Source organism: Neovison vison, chromosome 14 (genome assembly GCF_020171115.1).
Source record: "Neovison vison isolate M4711 chromosome 14, ASM_NN_V1, whole genome shotgun sequence".
NCBI lineage: Eukaryota > Metazoa > Chordata > Mammalia > Carnivora > Mustelidae > Neogale > Neogale vison.
The window spans coordinates 39,790,462-39,808,777 of record NC_058104.1 but is presented as its reverse complement, the minus strand read 5'-3'; positions in this window follow the sequence as shown (position 1 = coordinate 39,808,777).

Sequence of the window (18,316 nt, the reverse complement as noted above, 5' to 3'; positions counted from 1 at the left end):
GTCCTTCCTAGTTATGAGGTTGCCCTGATAACACGCGTGAAGTTTCTTTGTAAGTGTTCCAGGAATGAGGGAAAAGTCTAGAACGGCATCTAAAAATAAAATAGGGACTGTTAACGGGAGTGAGAGCCTGCAGCTCAGGAGGCCTTGCTGGAAAGGAGAATGGAATAATCCTCTATACTTTAATCCCCTCACTTTACAGAGGAGAAAACTATGAGGGTAGCTAGGTCCGGCCGCTAATAGGAAGAACCCAGGTTTTCTGGCTTCACTGCATGATCAGTCCCTTGGCACGCAGTGTTGGCTAACAGAAGGCATAAACATGTAAAAGCAGGTGGAGAAATTGTCCACAGAAATAAAAGCAATTTAGTTGGCAAGTTTAAATCTTTTCAAGTTGGGGTGCCTGGTGGCTCAGTCGTTAAGTGCCTGCCTTCCACTCCGGTCATGATCCCAGAGTCCTGGGATCAAGCCCTGCATCGGGCTCCCTGCTCAGCGGGAAACCTGTTTCTTTTCTCCTTCTCCCACTCCCTTTGCTTCTGCTCCCTCTCTCACCGTGTCTCTCTGTTGAATACATAAAATAAAATTTTGTAAAAAATAAAATAAAACTTTTTAATTGAATTAGAAACTTCCCAGTTTCGTTTACTTAAGATGTGTATCCTGCCTACATTTAGGGTGACCTTCAAAGCAGAAACAGAGCAATAAAAAAATAAAACAGAAGCAAGTTATTTTCCTCTTCAGCTTTTTCTTTCTGTCACCCTTACCTCCCCAGAAGAGCTTCTCAACTTCTGATGTTCCCAAACAGCCCTCTGTAGTACTCTTCAGTGATCATCCACCCATCTTCCAAAAAAAAAAAAAAAAAAAAGCCAACTAAAGCCAAAACCCAGGTATGACATTTATATGAAATGCCCAGACGAGGCAAATAGATATCGAAGTTTATAGACATGAAGTTTATCCCAGAAATGATGAAAATGTGCTAAAATTATGGTGATGGTTGCACAACTCTTGTAACAGACTGGAAATCCCTGGATTGTGCATCGCACTTTAAGTGCACAATATGTGAACTCTATCTCAGTGAAGTTACAACAGCAAGAGAGACCTACCAGAAAGCAGTAACAGGGGCTGTGCTGTACCTGGGGCACCTGGCTGGCTCAGCCGGTGGAGTGCCTCGCTCTCAATCCTGGGGTTGTGAGTTCAAGCCCCACACTGGGTGGAGAGGTGACTTTAAAAATCTTTGAAAAAGGTGGGCGTTGGGTGGGGAAGGATACACATGGCAGAATAGAGCCTCACATGGTATTGAAGAAGTGAGATAGAGAAAAATCAGAAAGAAAGGGAATGTTGAGGAGGAAAAGAAATCAACATTGATCTTTTTGATTTTTCCCCCTCCTGGGCTATTTCAGAGATGGCAGACAGTGTGTAAGTAGCTTTTATCCTCATCTGGGCTGTCTTTCTCGGAGGAGCTCTTGGAGGGAGCACCGTGTGGTGGGCTGTTCCACAACCTAGAGAAGACCCCTCAGTCTCCCCATCTAACACTTCAGCACCTTCCCTGTCCTCCACACTCCCTAGCTCACTTTGTTTTTTCCTTCTTTTTAAAAAGGTTTTATTTATTTATTTGACAGAGATCACAAGCAGGCAGAGAGGCAGGCAGAGAGAGGGGCGGAAGCAGGCTCCCTGCCGAGCAGAGAGCCCAATGCGGGACTAGATCCCAGGACCCTGAGATCATGACCTGAGCCGAAGGCAGACTTAACCCACTGAGCCACTGAGGCGCCCCTGTTTTTTCCTTCTTCTTAGTTGTCTGTCTTCCTTAGAATTTAACCTTTGTAAGGACAGGGATTTGGGGGTTTGGGTTTTAATTTTTAGCTGTTTTGTTCACAAGTGCATCTGCAGTGTCTGGAAGAGCCCAGAATAGATAAATGAATGAGGAGATAAATGAAAGAATGAACTTCAACACGCCGGGAAGGTCTCAAGAGCATAGACTGTAAATCTGACAGCTTCATAGCTCTGAGGCAAGGGACAGAAAGAAGCCATTTTTTCCTCATTTGGACCCATCTTAAAGTGTGGGCAAGTACACACACACACACACACACACACACACACACCAAAGAGTTCAAGGAGAGAGGTCCAGAATGACATCTGAGTGGTGAGGGACTAGCATGATGAACTCATTACTCATAAGTTAAGAGTTTGTTTGTTTGTTTGTTTGTTTTAACTGGATCATCAGGATGCTTGGGTGGCTCAGGGGGTTAAAGACTCTGCCTTCAGCTCAGGTCGTGATCTCAGGGTTCTGGGATCGAACCCCATATCGGGCTTCCTGCTGGTGGGGAGCCTGCTTTCCCCACCCCTGCCTGCCTCTCTGCCTACTTATGATCTCTGTCTGTCAAATAAATAAAATCCCTTTAAAAAAAACTGGATCATCGATACAGAGACAGCAGAGAGGATGAACGTCAGCCATACTGTTTTCTTTTTCTTTTTCTATATTTTTTTTCTATATTTTATTTTTTAAAGTGCTCTCTACACCCCATGTGGGGCTCAAACCCACAGAACTCTAAGATCAGGAGTCGCATACCCCTCCAGTTACCTTTCTGACTACCGGGACTGGTTTCTGATCCAACTCCAGCTCTCAGAATCAGTTTAACGTTTGCAAAATTACGTAACATTCTAAAGCTTCACTTCCTTCTTCTGCACAATAGGAAAATACTTTCATAGTTGTAAGGATTCGGTGAGATAAAATATGAAAGCAGGTGTCAGTCCCTCGCATGCAGTAGGTGTTTGATTAATTTTTGCTTTGGGGAGGGAATAATTTCTCTCCTGTGACCTTCTCCTTGTGAATACAGGCTTATTCCTCAAGAGTGTAAAGCTACATTGTCAGTTTGATTTTTTTTTTTAACCCGGTTGTCACTTTGGACTTTTTTTTTTTTGTCACTTTGGACTTTTAAAGAGTTTTGAAGGGGGCACCTGGATGGCTCAGTGGGTTGGACCTCTGTCTTCAGCTCAGGTTATGATCTCAGGGTCCTGGGATTGAGCCCCACATCAGGCTCTCTGCACGGTGGTGAGCCTGCTTCCCCTCTCTCTTTGCCTGCCTCTCTGCCTACTTGTGACCTCTGTCAAATAAGTGAATACTATCTTTAAAAAAATAAATAAAGAAAGAGTTTTGAAGATATGTATTAATTCTAAAGGTGTACTTTTTAACTATTTGAGTAAGGACTTCAAGAAGGATGTGAGAGAAAGCTGGAGAACGGGGAACTGGGTTTAGTGTCTGCTTCAGTTCTACCATTTGATGCGTTACCCAGAACCCTAAGAATTGGAATGCTGAGTCCCTAGGCCCTGCCCCAAACCCCTCTTCAGCCTGAGTTTTGTTTTCATTTTGCTCTTAAAAAATGGAATTGGGGGCGCCTGGGTGGCTCAATGGATTAAAGCCTCTGCCTTCGGCTCAGGTCATGATCTCAGGGTCCTGGGAATAGAGCCTCGCATCGGGCTCTCTGCTCAGCGGGGAGCCTGCTGCTTCCTCCTCTCTCTCTGTCTGCCTCTCTGCCTACTTGAGATCTCTGTCTGTCAAATAAATAAAATCTTTTAAAAAATGGAATTGAAGTACACATAATGTAACATTTGCCCCCTTAATATTGTCTAGGGTCCAGTTCAGTTGTATGAGGTATAGCCTCGGATGTCTGCAAGGAGCACAGAGCTGAGCGCAGGAGCGCTGGATTCAGCCCATATGGACTTGAACTCCTGGCTCAGCCCATTACTACGTGGCCTCAGGCAAGGTATGGAACTTCAGCCTTGACATCAGCAAAGAAGAGATACTCACAGTCTTGACTCCAACGTTGTAGGGCTGGAAGGAGGCCACGGGGATGAAGCCCTTGCCAGGGCTTGGCTCAGAGAGTGCCTCAGTGCATGTGAACCATTGTCGTTATTCTAGAGCTTGGAATTCAGAATCAGAATCAGGCTGGGTTTCATGCACAAGGTCACACGGATACAGCTGGGTCTGAGACACGGCTTCAGCTGAGTCCTGAGCAGAGCCTGCAGGTCGAGGGGTCTGTGCAGTGTTCCTGGCTCTCAGGACTGAGTAAGGCTTCTATTCTCCATTCTCTTGGGGCTGCCTCTCTGTTCCTCTGTATCACTCAGGATTGGGGGAGGGTGGCGGGGGTGCCGTCTCCAGCCACAGGACTGGACTGAAACTCAGGATCTATAGCCCGTCTGGGACCCCTTCTTACGGCACATGTTTCCTCGAATCCTATGTGCCAGGCAGTGTGCCAGTCACTGGACAGTGCCAAGGTGGATCTGATTCGGACCCCTCCCTCTGGGACCTTACAACCGAACTAGGGGGATAAAATGGGCGTGCCTATGCCACTTATCCAGTTGATAAGTATTTATCGATCACCTACCGTGTGTATAACATCGTATAAGATATGGAGTCACAGTCACAAAAATCCCCAGGAGGGAGAGGTGATGGTGGTTGGTTTGGTCCTGACCCATCTAACCCAAGCCTGGCCTCCAGAAATGCTGCCGAGCTGGATGGACGGATGGACGGATGGACGGATGGACGTCGGTTAGTTTACTGGCCGTTAGAGAAGGTTTCACATGGTAGGAGATCAAGCCGAGGACCTTGCAGAATAGAGGTTTCTCACTGGAAAAGGCGGTACAAAGATACCGTCCTCGGGTTCATTCGAGAATCTGGGAGGCCATTAATCTGTGAGGGTTCCTTTAGGGCCTGAGTGGAAAATTCAAACGACTATAGGGTCCAGGAAAGGATAGGACAGGCATGGAGGCTGGTGTCTTTACATCTGAATGCCTCTTGGCTTACCTGCCATCTGTGCCCTTTTCAAAGAGACACTGGAACCAAACCCTACTTCCCTTCCAGGAAAAACATCAGCGCAAGGGTAGCTGCTGTTCCTCAGGCTCAGACAGGGAGGGCTTGGAGTGGAGGGTGAATCAGGGCGTGCAGTCCCGCTAAGGGGGGCGCCAACTCTGTTTGAACCAGTTTAGTGTAAGAACACGAGTGAACTGTTTCCAGCTCTACTGATGCATCGAAAGCTAGAAATCTGGTTGTTACTGTTTTTTAGATGAAACCTCCCACTTCTAAAGTAAGTATCAACTCGAATTTTTGAAGGAAATTGCCCACCAGTTGAAACACACTTCGGAATCGCAGCCACCGGTCTCTAGCTCCGGGCACCGAGAGACAGTTCAGGTTAGAAGATGGGCTGAAGCTAAATTTTTAAGGGGCCTTGAATGCCGCGCTAAAGACTTGTGACTTCAGCTCATAGCTTCAGTTTGGGGCCCGAAACGGTTTTTGAACAAGGGTGTGGCTCGAGGCAAGAGTCCGGGGACCGGTGGGGTGTACAGTGGCCTATGAGCCAGCGGGGAAGCAGTCAGGTTTGAAGGTCACCGCCGTCAGGAAGGTTTGTGACAATGCGACCGAGAGGCGGTGGCAGTGGGAACGGACAGACGAGCGGACAAGAGTAAGATGAAGAGGCAAAGGGTCCGGAGAGGGTCAGGGGAGTCGCGGGCAGCGGCGGGAGGAGAGGGAAGCGGGGTTCCACCGCGACCCACGTCTGTCGCCCGCAAGGGAAGAAAGGCCAGGGCCGCCCAGGGCCGGTGGAGGCCTGCCGAGAGGTCCCCGGAGCCCGCCCGCATCCCTCGGGTCGGCGGCTCCAGGGCCCAGCCCGCGCCCGCACTGCGGCTCCTCCTCGCGCCGCCGCGCGTCTCCGACCCGCCCGACGACGAAGGCAGCGGCTGCGGGGACCGGGGGCACCTGCGAGCGGGCGAAGGGCGCGGGCGCTGGCCGACCCGGGGCTCGGGAAGGCTCGAGGTCCCTCGGGCAGCACCGCCCCACCCCCCCCCCGGCCACACCGGCCGGCCCGCGGGGACAGGCCAGGGGCCCCCGGCGGCCACGAGCGGAGACACCTCCCGCCGCACGGCCGGGGCGCCCCTGCCCAGCGCGCGGGGCTCGCTCTGCGGAGCTCCTGGAGCCCCGCCCCGTCCTGCGCGCCCCGCGGCCGCCGCCGAACGCCCCGCACCCCGATCCGGCCGCTGGGGCGCCCGCGGTCGGGCCGCGGCCGGAAGTGCGCGCTGCTCCCGCCGCCCGCAGGGCCTCTGTAGCCGCCGCGGGCGCCCGCGTCTCCGCGGGACTCACCCCTTCGGCCCCAGCGGGCCGGGCCGCCGCCGCCGCAGGGGGAGCGGGTGGGGAGGGGGTGGCGGGGGGTGGGGGTCGCCCTCTTGTCCCTGCCGAGGGCTGACTTGCTTGTGTCCTCCCCGGGCGACGGCTCGGTGACCCTCGTGCCCTTGTCGAGAGGGCAGCGCCAGCTCGCGGGGTTCGTGCGCTCGCGGGGTTCGGGCGCGCGCGGGGTTGGGGCGCGCGCGGGGTTCGGGCGCTGGGCCGCCTCGGGCGGGTTCTCCAGCCTCTCTGCGCCTCGGCCTTCCGATGTGTGAAAATCGCGGTGCTGGCCTCAGAGGCTTGCTGTACGGATTCGGTGAACACGTGAAGGACTCAGGAGAGGGCCGGTCCCTAACGGCTCGGAAAGGCTAGTCGTCATTGTCACGATGTTTACTGCTGCCTTGGGACAAAGGACGGGGGTGCGAGGGTCCGCTCGGAGGCAGGGCAAGGAAGGACGGACAGACAGGCTTGGCGCGGGGCTCCTGACACACCTGTCCCTGCAGCCTTAGGCCGATTCCGTGACAGCAATCCTACGAGTCCCCGTTCACGGATGGGGTTAGGAACTGAGTGGATGTCGGCGTGGATCTGGACTCAAGGTCCTCTGACCCCGGAGCCTATGCTTTTTCTTCTCCTCCACAGGGCAGCACGGATGTGACTGGGTTTGATTTTTAAGAGTTTATTTAAGAGAGAGAGAGAGAGAGAGAGAGAGAGCCTGTGCGCCAGTAGGAGGGGCAGGGACAGAGGGAGAGGCCGACTCCCCGCTGAGCAGGGGGGCCTGATGTGGGGATCCATCCCAGGACCCAGCATCATGACCTGAGCCAATGGCAGACAGATGCTAAACCGACTGAGCCACCCAGGCCGCGCGGCACTGATTTTAGGAACCTTTTCTGGGAATTCTGACCTGAAGCTTCAATACTAATACGGTTGTCAGACAGGAATGTCCGGTCAGTCCTGGGCAAAGGTACCCAATTCCTACACCAGGCCAACACACAGTAACGAACGATGCTGGCCCAGCATGGACGCTATACTTGCTTAATGACAAGGATCTTGTGACCTTCAAAAGAAGTAAGTTGCAGACATCCAAAGAGAGAAAGACACTGGCCACCTGGGTAGGTCAATGGTTGAGTGTCTGCCTTTGGCTCAGGTCATGATCCCAGGGTCCTGGGATCGAGCCCCGCATCGGGCTCCCTGCCCTGCCTGCTATCCCACTCCCCCTGTTTGTGTTCCTGCTTTTGCTGTCACTCTGTCAAATAGATAAATAAAATCTTTTTAAAAACTGAGCAAGAGAAAGACGCTGAGTCAATATATATTTCAAAGTTTATTTTTTAGCAATCTCTACACCAACTTGGGGCTGGAACGCACCATCCTGAAATTGAGAGTCACATGTTCTTCCAAATGAGCTAGCCAGGCAAACCCCCCCTTTTTTTTTAAGATTTATTTATTTTAGAGAGAGCGCACAGGGAGAGGGGCAGAGGGAGAGAGAGACTCTTTTTTTTTTTTACATGTATAAAACCTCTTTATTTTTATTTTTATTTATTTTTTTTGAATTTTTTCCAATTTATTTATTTTCAGAAAAACAGTATTCATTATTTTTTCACCACACCCAGTGCTCCATGCAAGCCGTGCCCTCTCTAATACCCACCACCTGGTACCCCAACCTCCCACCCGAGAGAGACTCTTAAGCGACTCCACGCTGAGCTTGATCTCCTGCCCCTGAGATCACGACGTGAGCCAAAACCGAGAGTCAGACACAACAGACTGAGCCCCCCAGGCACCCCTATTTTTTAAGGATAAAATATAACCATGTTTTCAGGTGCAAAACTGATTACCAACCAAGTCCAACCTTTGACATGACCTGTGGAAACCTGGGGGGCCAGTCCAGCCGGCCATTTCTCCCTGTGTCCACTCTCAGGGTCCCTCTGGGCAGTTCCAACTGGGTTCCAGCGTTTACGACTCAACGCCCTTTGTTAGAGTTCGTGGACCCTGGAGGATAGGGTCAGGCTGTGCCTTTGCCTTTCATTCCCCTAGGCATTTAGCAACTTGACCATCATGCAGGAAGGCACCGGGGAAGGCGAAGGCATGGCCGCTGTGAGGAGAAAGGGTGGGCGGCCATGAGAGATGGGGGACGAGAACCTTTCTCACCTTCTCGCCCCTTGGCCATGCTGCTCCCTCTACCTGGTGGAAGCTTTGGGAGGGCAGGACCTGGTCCATCTTGTCTTCTGCACCCTAATGCCAAGAGAGTGTGAGGCTTTCCCCGGGTCACTCCATAAGTTACGGGTCTGTCAAATAGGGCACTGGGGCTTCCCACGCCTGGTACCCAAGGGTGGCATGAGGAGCATGGCGCCACCCAGGTCTGATGACCACATCTGCTTTCTCCAGTGAGGAAAATCATGGCCTTACGACATAGGGTGGAGGTTTTCTAATAAGATTCCTTTTACATTTTTCCTTTTCACTTCCTTTTATATTTTGGGGAAAAATTCATATGGTATAAAAGGACAAAAAAGGGAAAGCAGGCTGCCCTCCTGACTATGCCTGTCCCCAGCCCCTGTCATCATCTCCGGAGAACTGTGACTGATTTCTTGTGTCGTTCTAAAGATAGTCTATCCATACGCAAGTGTCTCCTTCTAGAAAAACACAAATACAATAATGCACATTGTGGTCCCTTGCTTTTCCCCTCCTTTCATGTACAAACATATTGCAGAGACTGTCTCATGTCAGTGTGTACGTATCTGCTTCCCTTTTTCTCACAGCTGCTGAGTAGCCTGTTCTATGGATATGCCATAATGTATTTAATCGACTTCCTTGTTAGTGGACTTGTAGGATGCATTCAGTCTTTTGCTGTAGAAGCAACACTTTGCTCAATAGCTTAGTGCGCAGGTGCCCCCGTGTCTGTAGGATTTCGAAGTGGAGTTTCTGGGGCAAAAAGGATGTGCACATGTTGAATTTCGACCAGTGTTGCCAAATTTTCCTTCCCCCAAAGAGGCAGTGCAGATGTATGCTCTTACTAATGATGTTTGAGAGTTCCTGATTCCATGTAGTCTATAAGCAAATTATATTTGCAAACCTCTTAGGTTAAAACTTGTATTTCATGGTTTTTATTTGCCTTATGAGATTTCTTTTATAACAAACACTGGTGAGAGGAAATTGAAACCTGACAGTGGAGGTAAAAAAAATGTTTAAAAAGCATCGTGTGGTTTTGAGTCAATCCTCACCTCCTGATCTGACTTGGAGAAGTAAAAAGAGAAAAATTGCCAGTGAGTGCTCCGAGCCACCTGACTCACTGGAGGATGGATCCCAAAATCTAGAGACAGACAAATTGAAGTCCCAGTTTTCCAAACAAGGGCAAGAAATTAATAACACAAGCCAAAGGCCAGAAAGCTTGATGCTTAACTCAATTGGGATCCTAAATCAGAGCATCAAACAGGTGATTTGCAAGATGGCTCGGTAGGGAGGAATAAGGGTTCTGAGTCCTACAGGAAGGCATTGAATCACAGCTCATACTAGCAGGGAGACCTTGGGCAAGGTACTTCCCATATCTATGAACTTCTATTTTGTCAGCATAAAGCAGGGGCACCAATACCCACCTTCCAGAGTTATGGTAAAACTAAAATAACTCATGTCAATTGCTTGGCACAAAAAACATTAATTAAAATGGAAGGAAGAAGGTCAAATCCAAGCCCTCTGGGGTTACAGGCTCTAGACCCCTGAGAAAAAGGAAGGTGACCTGGAGACAGAACAGCCAGAAGTAGGCACAGCTTGATTGCCCCTGTAAAAAGCAGGCTTGCTCCAAACCTAGTGGTCAGATCTCAAGGGTGAAACACCAAACAACAAAAGCTCCCTATAGTATCCCTCTAACAACGTGAAACAAAGCCATCTTCTCGCCCACGTGTATTCCCAGGGCCACTCTCTTCCATTCTTCATGACGGCTCTCGGAACTGGCAAGCTAGAGCTACTGTGTATGTACCAAACCCCAGAGCCGAAAGATACATGTTGTAGCTAAGCCCCTTATTAGGATTGCTTAAGCCTGGGATGTGTGATTTGTAACAATGGCTTTCAAAGCAGACCGGCTGAACTTGCCAACTAGCACAGGCCTGGGCCATCTCCCACGGCACCGGGGCGTTGCGTGCTCATCTGTCTCTGTGTCGGACTAGATTCAGAACTAGGGGGTAGGGTCGAAGACATGTCCTCCGCATCACAAAATGTCTTTTTTTTTTTTTTTTTTTAATCAGAGAGAGACCGTGAGCACAAGCAAGGGGAACGGCAGGCAGAGGGGGCAGGCAGAGGGAGAAGCAGGCTCCCCGCTGAGCAGGAAGCCTGATGCGGGACTTGATCCCAGGATGTTGGGATCATGACCTAAGCCAAAGGCAGATGCCTAACCGGCTGAGCCACCCAAGTGTCCCGAAATGTCATTTTGATGAGGACTCACAGAACTTTCTCCCGTGTCTCACATGAATTACATAACCAATATCTGCCCAGGCCTCTAAAAAGTTCACCAAAGGGTGCCTCACTTTTAGCAATTGTTTTGGGTATCAACCCTGGAATCAGTTATCATTTCCCCCTATGTTTCACCTTTGCCTTTTCTGTTTTGGGTTTGTTTGGTTTTTTTATGGTCTTGTTAATAACACTTTACTACTGCTGCTGTTATCAGTGATAGTGGCCAGTGCTGAACAGCTGTGGGTCTTCCTAGATGCCAGGCACCTGTTGTAGAATATGTGGCTCTGTAAATGCCTTGGGTCCTTTTTGAAACCAAGCAAGGTATAAATAAACAAGCCCAACTTCCAGCCTCGCTCTTAAAGGTGTCTTTTTAATATCTGATTTAATATCTTTTTAATATCTATAATATCATACATACTAGAGAAAGGCTGCACATCTTTGACCTCATACTTCTCTTTCTGGATATATATTTGGAAATAAACAAGTCTACAAAGCAAAACAAAACCTCTTAGCAAACAGAAGCCATTTGTCAAGGGACACCTGGCTGGCTCCGTCGGTTAAGCCTTTGACTCTGGTCATGATCCTGGAGTTCAGGGATCGAGTCCCACATCAAGCTCCCTGCTCAGGGAGGAGTCTGCTTCTCCCTCTGCCTCTGCTGCTCCCTCTGCCCCTTTCCTTCTCCTCCTGCTCGTGCTTGCTCTTTCTCTCTCAAATAAATAAAATCCTTATTTAAAAATTTTAAAAAAAGAAAGAAACCATGAGTCAAGGGACTTACAAGAATCAAACCCTACGAGCTTGGTAAGGAAAGCAGTGATCCCTAGAAGGCCACAGAGAGCTGCAGTCCGAGGATACTCTCCCATCCTTTACAAGGATAAAACAACAATAAGGACTGGCCGGTCAAGGGCTCACTCACACGGGGCCCTGATCTGAACGTCACGCCATGATACCTTTAATACTCACATCCACCCTATGAAGTAGGAATTACTTTCTATGGTTGCAAGGTTTCTTACTAGGTTCACAGACCAAGGAAATTTTCTAGATTTCGTCTAGATGGATTTCAGCAAGGCATGTAATCAAACCTTTCCTCACATCCTTTAGACGAGACAGACGGACAGAGACCGACTATCATGCACTTAGAAGCACAACTCATTACAAGGTAACACATCGCCAAAGCCAGGGAAATGCTCCTAGATCTGACCCAATATTTCTATTTCTGGAACTCTCTCTTAAGAAAACAATCAAAATTGAGGTGACATATACTGTCAGAGATGTTCACTGAAGTTTTATTTATAAGAACAAAACCGGAGGCAGTGTAGATATTCAGCAACAGGGAAATGACTCAGCAAAATATGGTGTAGGTAGAAAGAATTCTGCAGACAGCCTGTAAAATTATGGCCGTGAAGACGATGAAGCACCAAAAACATATAACTAAGTTTAAAAAAAAAAAAAGTTTTGAAAAAAATTCAGGAAGGAAATACAATGAACGGCAAAAATAGTTGAACTAGGGGCAGATGCAAAATGCATGGTTTTATTTTGTTATATTTTCATTGGTATGGTTATACTATTTTTCTAGTGTAAAAAAAAATGTCTTTAAGCCAAAGATAAAAGCTGAAGCTAACTACGGGGGAAAAAATCCAAGGGTCAGTGTGAGCTCACACTGCCTTCAGTCCTCACACTCGGGAAGGGTTGTTTTCCTATTTTGCAGATGAGGAAATGGAGAATCAGAGAAAAGTCCAGGAACGAGAACAAGGTCTCACAACTGAATGTGATAGATACAAGAACTGAAACACAGTCTGATTGTGGTGGCGGCTTTCCAGGTGTCTCACAACTGAGGAAGTCTCCACAGGAATTTTAGCTATTTATGAGAAAGGTGCCTGCTCAGGGCAGACAAATTGCAGAAAGATCCCTTTTCTGGGCAGGCAGCCCCCGACCCATGGGCTTTGGCTGGGGGATTAAGCCTCAACTGAAGTGTCATCATATCGGTCCCCGTGGCCGTGGCCGATGTCTTTGCATAGGGAATAACCTGCACCGGCGCCCAGATGGGCATCCCGGTGATTGATGTCAAGGTCTTTGCCAGGGCGCTGAGACGGCACCAGGAGCAGGGCGGTCCTTTCTGTTCCCCTTCCCAGGAGAACCCTTTGAGGCCACCCAGGGGAGAGTCTCAGGTTGGTGCAGAGGACTTTATCTCCCCTGCACGCTCGCTGTGCCTCTGTCTCTGTCGCTCCTTCTCACATACACACAAAACGAGCCCCTTAGACCCTTATTGTGCAGCAATATACAATGGCACTTATTAGCACAATTTAATATTGGTTGAATTTTTTTAAAAGATTTTATTTGAGAGAGAGAGACTGAGCACGAGCAGGGCAGGGAGGGGCAGAGAGAGAAGCAGACGCCCCCCTGAGCAAGGACTCCTATGAGGCGGCTGGAATCCAGGCCCCCTGGGATCATGACCTGCGCTGAAGGCGACAGACGCTTAACCCACTGAGCCACCAGGCGCCTCTGATTGAAGTTTTGATTGTAAAATTCACATAACAATGATTCCAACCATTTTGAAGTCTACCCTTCTGTGATGTCGTGCATTTACAGGGACGTGCAGGCATCACCCCTGTCGAGTTCCAGAACACTCTCATCCCCACAACAGAAGTCTTGTACCCATTAAGCGGCCACTCCCCACCCCCCCTCCCCCTCCCCACCCCTCCCCCCCCCCGTCCCTCCCCCTGGCAACCATTCATCTGCTTTGTGTCTCTCTGGATTCACCTGTTCTGGATACTTCGTATAAACAGAATCATAAAATATGCAACCCCGCACATCTAGTTCCTTGCACTTAACAGTGGTTTCAAGTTCAGGGGCGCCTGGGTGGCTCAGTCCGTTATGTGTCTGCCTTTGACTCAGGTCACGATCTCAGGGTCCTGGGATGGAGCCCCTCGTTGGGTTCCCTGCTCAGCGGGGAGTCTGCTTCTCCCTCTCCCTCTTCCTCTCCCCTCCCCGCCCCTGCTTGTGTTCGCTCTCTCTAATAAATAAATAAAATCTTAAAAAAAAAACAAACCCAAAACAATGTTTTCAAGGCTCATCCGCATTATAGCACCTATCAGCCATCTATTCCTTTTTGTGGCTTAATGCTATTCCGTGGTATGGATACACACCACGTTTATCTCTTCATTCCTTGATGGACATCTGAGCTGTTTCCAGTTTGGGGCTACTATGAAGAGTGCTGGTGTGAGCCTCTGTGACCAAGCTTCTGTCATTTTGTGTGGACATATGTTGTCATTTTGTGTGGACATATGCTTTCATGGGCATGCAGACCTGGAATGGCTGGGTCACGGGTGGTCCTCTGTTTAGCTTTTTGAGGAACCACCAAATTGTTTTCCACAGTGGCCGCAGCATTTTTCATTCCTATCAGCAGCGTGTGAGGGTTGCGAGCTCTCCACATCCTCATCAACACTGGTTACTCTTGGGTTTTTAGAAAGTATTATTCTTATAACTGTCCCTGTGGGTTCGAAGTGGGATCTCACTGGGTTTTGTTTTGTTTTGTTTTGTTTTAAAGATTTTATTTATTTATTTGTCAGAGAGAGAGAGCACAAGTAGGCAGAGAGGCAGGCAGAGGGGGAGGGAGGAGCAGGTTCCCTGCCGAGCAGAGAGCTCGATGTGGGGCTCGATCCCAGGACCCTGGGATCATGACCCAAGCCAAAGCCATAGGCTTTAACCCACTGAGCCACTCAGGCGCCCCTCACTGGGGTTTTGATCTGCATATCCCTCATGGCCAATGATGTTGAGCATCTTTTCATGTGTTGTTGGCCATCTATAGATCGTCACTAGAGAAATGTCCAAGTCCTTTGCCCATGTTTTAATTGGGTGTGTGTTTGTTATTGTGTTGTTACAGTGACTTTTTTAAAGAGGGGGTTAGGCAGAGAGAGAGGGAGAATCTTAAGCAGGCTCCGTGCTAAGTGGGGAGCCTGACATGGAGTTTGATCTCATGACACTGAGATCATGATCTGGGCTGAAATCAAGAGTTGGACACTTACGTAACTTGAGTCACCCATGTGCCCCTACGGTTCTTTATATATGCTGGATACTAGTTCCTTCTCAGATACATAGTTGGCTGAAGTTTCTTCTCCCATTCTGTGGTTGTCTTCACTTTCTTGACAGTTTCCTTTGATGTACAATATTTTTTAAATTTGATGAAGTCCAATTTACCTACTTTTTTTCTTTTGTTGTTTGTATTTTTGGTATCATATCTAAGAAACCATTGCCAAATTCAAGGTCATGAAGATTTACCCCTAAGTTTTCTTCTAAAAGTTTTATAGTCTTAGGTCTTTGAATCATTTGGAGTTACTTTTGCCTTGTATTTATTTTTACACTTATAATTAGCAATTTTCTTTCTTTCTTTCTTTCTTTTTTTAAAGTCTTACCTATTTAAGTACTCCCTACACCTAACAAATTCACAACCCTGAGATCAAGAGTTGGATGCTCTTCTGACTGAGCCAGCCGAGTGCCCCGGGAACAAGCAATTTCCTACGTATCACACTGACATTGAGTTTCTGTCTCAGATATGTTTTATTCCATGAAGAAACATGCGTTGAGGAAAAATATCAAATAACACTAGAGAGGGTACCCCGATGTGGCCAAGATGGCGAGTAAAACGTAGGAATCGCTGCCGTCAGATTGTGACAAAAGAGGAGGGCAGTTCTCTAGGAGACAATGTCATCTGGGAAGGGCAGGGCAGGATATAGTGGGATTCTGAAGGAGGGAAGCCCCAGACCCGCAGCCAGCAAATCCAAGGCCCACAGACCCTAGGTTCTCAGGGTGGTTCTGTGACATGAACATGTTACCTGTCCGAAGTCCTGTACCCCCAGGAGTAAAGGAAGGGTGAGGATAACCACCTTGTATCAAGAGACACAAATGTCTGAATGTGAATTAAAGTATAGGTTCTTCTTTTATTTTTTAAGATTTTATTTATTTGACAGACAGAGATCACAAGTAGGCAGAGAGGGAGGCAGAGAGAGAGAGAGGGAAGCAGGCTCCCTGCTGAGCAGAGCCTGATGTGGGACTCGATCCCAGGACCCCAGATCACGACCTGAGCTGAAGGCAGAGGCTTTAACCCACTGAGCCACCCAGGCGCCCCCAAGTATAGGTTCTAAAGCACTTGCTCAGTGGGGCTGAGTGTCAGGGTCGAGACTTAACGTTGGCTGGCCTCTGCACAGGACCCTGAAGACAGGACTCGGCTGTGTGGAGAGGCGAAGGGAAGCATTCTAGAGGAGGCGAAGGGAGCCGAGCTTGGTGAGAGGCCGGAGGAGCAGGACAGACAGTCCTGGATTGGGGGACCCAGTGGGTGTGGAGCCTGTGGCGCTCTGTGACAATGGGGATCCCCTTGGGGGACACTGAGGAAAGAGGCAGAAAGGCTGTTTCCGACAGGCCCGCTTCCCTGGCGTTTACACGTCACTTCTCCACCCACAAGTCTGGGGTCCTTGGGAGTGGGGTGACCACGGAATCCGGCTTTAAGTCTCCAGGAGCTTACTGATTTTGTTTTTTTAAGTATCATAACCATGTGTGACAATACAATCCTCTCTTCCATCTGTCTTCAATCCCCTTTCCTGTGCTTAGGGCGCAGTCAAGCATCTGTTCAAGGGGGACGGGGACCTCTCTCGAAGGTTACTCTATGTGTCACATGTGAGTAGGAAATCAGCTGAATATGATTTAATGTGGCTTGGATCAGGACAACCCCGAAAAGGAGATCAACGTGTTGTTTTAACCCACGCTCTCCACTCCAACCTTATACTCTAAATATTTACCGTTTAAAAAGTAGAAATTGGAAATTTCCAATTTCCAAATTGGAAAGCATCAAACAAAACCAAAGAATCCCAAGTTAAATCTCTTCCTCTTACCACAGATCCTCGGTCTTTCTCCCCAGAAGTCACTGTCCTTTCCAGCACTTACATACCCTCCCCAAAACGTCGAATATGTCGACAAGCTTTCCATATGGCCAGACCCTGACTGTTGAGAACATGTGATCTGACGGGTTGTTCTACGGGTGACTGAGGCCCCGAATCGTGATGATTGGAGCTGTTTTGGGTTCACACCTTTATGCAAATATCTGGTAGCAAAACAGTATATGTATATTTTATTTACTTTCATGTTTTCTATTTATTTTTTTTTATTTTTAAAAGATTTTATTTATTTGTTTGACAGACAGAGATCACAAGTAGACAGGGAGGCAGGCGGGGGAGAGGGGCAGGCAGGCTCCCTGCTGAGCAGAGAGCCTGAAATGGGGCTCGATCCCAGAACCCTGGGATCATGACCTGAGCTGAAGACAAACGCTTACCTCCCTGAGCCACCCAGGTGCCCCGTGGCTTTCTATAGCTTAAAGTTATTGTCAAAATATAAATCTATAAAAGGTCTTGATTTTCAAAAATTTTTAAAAAAACCGAACACACACAAAAACCTTCTCTATTGGCGGTGAGGTTGGAGGAGGTGTTCCAAGCGTGAATATGCTGCTCCTTTTTGGAGGAATCCTGGGGGACCGGACAGGTGGGAAGAAGCCAAGGGGGCTAGAGGCCAGAGAACCTGTCAGAAAGTCACCCTGGCCGTTCAGGGATGACCACCAGGGAGTGCCAGTGGCCCGGGCAGGGCGACAGAAGAGGTGAGCAGACTCGGCTGAGGTGCCACAGGCCGGAGGACCTGCTGACAAACGGGGTGCAGAGGAGGGCCCGTCAGGCCTTGGGGAGCGGGACGACCGGGCATCACGGAGAGAAACGGAGCTGGTAAACCCGGACAACCGCGACGCGCACAGGTCTGTCACGCAGAGGGACAGAAGGAGCAAGGCCTCGGGGACAGGGACAAGGCTAAGCAGCTGACACGGAAGGATTTCTGGAACTGACCCCATGGAGCAGGAAGTGTTCGGGAAGAGAATGTAAAGGGAGCACGTGGCTCTGAGCCTTGGGGACCTGGTGGTTAGGAGGCAGCAGGAGGGTAGGACTCGATGCGAGAAGTCTTAGGGAGCCAGTGCAGGTTCTTGAGCTGAGGAGTGACAGCTCCTGGACTCTCAGAGGCAGAAGGGATCTCCCAGGCCTGGGACCCCGCTCTTACTCCACACCTGAGGGCCACATTCGTACAGAGCAGCCCCTAATACATCCTGTGGGCAGGCACAGCCCCGGGGAAGCGGGCCTAGCCTGTCCTGCGGCGCCGGCTGGAGGCCCCCTGCCCCGGGTGGGCAGCTGTCCTCAGGAGAGGGGTGCGCAGGAAGCAGCCCTCCCCGCCTTCTCAGGCCGCACCTCCTCAGCTCTCACATCCTGCCTGAGAGCGTCCCCCACAGAGCGGAGGGTTGGAGTCTCGGGTCAGCGCTTCAGGTCCTCCCAAGTTACGCACTCCCTGTGTCTCTCAGGACACGCTTTCCAGGCTCCTGGCGCGCCTGCCCACCGGGCTGAGGACTGTGCGCTCTGATGCGAAAAAATGAGGCAGCCGTTTCTAGAGCTGGTCCGCTCTGAATTCTTGTATCATCTCATTTGACCTTCCCATCCCTTTGGGAACCAAGGCCCCTCCCCTTTCCAAAGAAGAAGCCGGATCCCCAAGGTAGGTGCCCAACACCACCCCGAGCAGCGAGGACCCAGCAGGGACAGACCAGGGCCCATGTCCAGGAGCTCACAGCCCTCCCACAACCTGGGTCTCAGGACACGGGGGCCTGCCTTACGGGGCCACGTGGAAGGCCGCTGAGCGGCAGCCAAGAAGAACCTGGCAGTGGGTCAC